This window comes from Toxorhynchites rutilus, chromosome 1, assembly GCF_029784135.1.
Source record: "Toxorhynchites rutilus septentrionalis strain SRP chromosome 1, ASM2978413v1, whole genome shotgun sequence".
Taxonomy (NCBI): Eukaryota; Metazoa; Arthropoda; class Insecta; order Diptera; family Culicidae; genus Toxorhynchites; species Toxorhynchites rutilus.
This window is the reverse complement of record NC_073744.1, coordinates 87,671,110-87,674,444: the sequence shown is the minus strand read 5'-3', so window position 1 is coordinate 87,674,444 and position 3,335 is coordinate 87,671,110.

Sequence of the window (3,335 nt, the reverse complement as noted above, 5' to 3'; positions counted from 1 at the left end):
ATTCTAAGTTCCGATTTAATTTAGCACTTAGCGCAAATTCACTTCAACGCGATTTAAGGCCCATTTATACGTTGCTAGTAGCTGACTTGACAGTGAGCAGCTACTGGGCCGGTGAACTCGCTTGACAATTGGTTGACTCACCTTGTCCGTTCACACAGTGTGAGCTGCTGACGATAAACTAGATACTACAGCATTGGCATACCAGGGATGCCAGATGATTTTTCAACTGTCCATTAAATAGTCAGAAACAGCAATCAGGTCCGAATTTGACGGATGATTGATCCAAAATCGACTTCTCTATTGGCAGTTTTCGTATCAGGTTTTTAGTTGCATTTATCATTATACAATTTTATCGCGAAATACACGCTGACCGTGTATAAAAATACTTTGTGCTGAATTTCTTCGAACTGAAGGTACTATCCGAAAAAGCAAAAAGGCAATAGGATTTGGGCCAGGAATTCGATGCAAGGAAAGGGAGCAACAAATACAATATTGAAGGAACTCATCGATGATGATCCTCTAGAGTACAGAGCAGTGTTGAGAAAACACCTGAATAAGTGGAAACACTGTTGGATTTAATTGGTCCAACAATACAACGCTATACCTGCATGAGCGAAATAAAAAAAAACGACATTGATGTACCTTTCTTTTGGAATATCGTTCAGATTGTTGTCAATATTTTTTAGAATCTCGAAAGCATCCATAGCTAAGATAATTCCGGAAGTATGTGATGCTATAAATGACAGTCTAAAAGATTTTTAAAATTTTTATTTATTTCGCCTTGCCAGCAGCTTCGTGTACTAATTTGTGAAATGAAAATGATAGTAGATTTGCAGGTGGAATATATACGCGTCAAAAATTAAAATAATGAAAATGTACTTTTTTAAATCGAATATGTATTCTGTTTCTTAGAACAATACTTTTTTTGCAAGTTGTGAGAGAATTTTGAATGAAAATTGTGCCTGGTAATGATTCTACATTAGAGATTCTCAAGAAAACTATCTCAAAATGAAAACCAATAATTTTCAAGTCTATAAATATCTTCGCATATTTTCAAATATCTTAAAAATAGAGACATTTCTTTACGTTTGGCATCCCTGATTCGAGCGCTAAATTCTGTTTAAGGGATGCGAGTGCGAGTAAATTCAAAAAACTTTGAAGTAGCTCGCACGCCGGATTACACATGACACTAACTGGCATGATGTGTTCACATGGTGCGAGTAGCTGCACTGCAGTAACTGACCAGACCGACTCGTATGCTTACTCGCACCGTCTGAACCCGGCTTTAGGAAGTGGCCCGTACGACTGCACCAGTTATGATTTATACACCATAGGTGGTGTAAAAAAAAACAAACTTTTATTTACCGAACATTTAATTATGAAGTCAACTTAAATACTAACTCTAGTTCCCTGTCGCTAAGCCTTTTATAACTATCAATTTCTAAGTCAGCATAATTTTATCTTGGTTGGTTCCCGTTCATGATGTGTCGTGTTGCATCTGGTTCTCCGGATTCTGCTGACGATGTCTTCTATGGCGATAGCGCTGGAATTTGTTTTGGCATCGTACGGTTCGTTGGAAATGTTTACATGATGACTGCGTGGCTCGATGATTATCTGACCTTGATGTGTAGTGTAGATTGTTGTGCTGCTGGGCTGGTTTCCGTACATAACTATACATGTTGCACCAGCACCATTATTCCACATCTCATAACTACATCAATATGTCTTTGGCGCCGCGAGGAAACAACAACAATGACAACACATGCAAGTATCAAATATCATGCTACATGTTATTTAGTATTGCCTCAGTGGAATGACACCTATAGGCATCGTTCGTACAACGTAAACCAAGCGCCAAACAAGCGTTCGCCATAGCACGCACACAGAGCCATATATCGGTGGCTTGAAACTACTGAGAATATTGACACTTCTCAACATTTTGCGTTATTCTCAAAATAAACAGAATTGTTTATATTACTGGCCTCGAAAAAAGTTGCATTACTTTCTCATGCTCGAGATAAGCGCAGCTGCCACCCTTAGTGGAGGAAGTTTTGCTACTAGCAAGCGAAATCTAATCACATACAACATTCCAGAACGACATTTACTTTCTTGGTGTCTAAACATGCTAAATATTTTTTTTTGTTACTATCAACAACCTCGAAAACAGTAGCATTGCTTTATTATGATCAAAATTAGCGCAATCCTAGTTGAAGGCAGTTTTGCGACTGGCTCAAGAACCCAAATAATTTATAACATTCCAGTACGACATTCAAGATGCTTGGTATTCCCCAAATGATTTATTGGCGCACAAACTTGATGCCTGCTTCGCCATAAAGTCAGTTTAATGCATTCATGCAATGTCAAAGGCACCAACGAAGCCCTTATGATGACGAAAAACAAACAATGTTAACTGCTTGGAAAAATACTGAATTATGCCACACGGCTTGTACTTTCCTGTAACACCCATCGATGCGAATTCGCTGATGAGTTCATCTAGAGCGACCGCCTTCACCACCAGCGGGGGGAGATTGGTTTTGGTTGCTGCCTGGGTAAAGGCGTTTACATTTTCGACCGACGCGCCGAAATCACCTACTTCGCTGTTGTTCGATGCGGTGTCACACTTGCGAAGACACGGTTCAGTGCGAGCGCTTTTCACTGCACCAACATCGCGTGCTTCACTAGATGACGCTTGCCTCGAAATTTGATTGTCCCTGGCAATACGTTCGCTTTTTGCAGTGCTTGAGCCAGCCTTCCTCTTCTTCTTGCTCATCACACATTACGCGAAGCGTCCAATTTATGACGCGGAAAGAAAAACGAACAACGAATGCGAACAACGCCAAAAACGAAATGAAAAAACCACACGACGATATCCAAGTTGGATTACCACTGGTGGGGTCCAATCTTAGATCGAAGCGCAGCGAAAACAAAGTGAACTGGATTACTCAACAGTCCGATGCCGAATGAAAGTTTGCCTTTTTTTTTTGGCAGACTTATCTCACTTCATAACTAGGCGAACCTAGCCAGAATTTTCACCTGCCCCCGGGCTTCTGAATGCCAAAGGGGGACTAGGCTCTGCGGAATGCACGTATCTGCATGCTCGTGCTGTTTTAGTCCTGACCGAGGAATTGTCGGACAATCGCGCAGGTGCTAAGGATGACCGACTTTTGGATGCCGGCCAATTCCTTCTCGATGTTCAACACCTTTAGCGCTTCCAGAAGTGTCTTCGGGATAATTCCAGTTCCAGAGAGAACGACTGAAACAATTCTTGGGACCTCCCTTAGCCCCCACAGTTCCTTGAGCTCCACGGCCAATGGTCGGTACTTGCAGATTTTGCG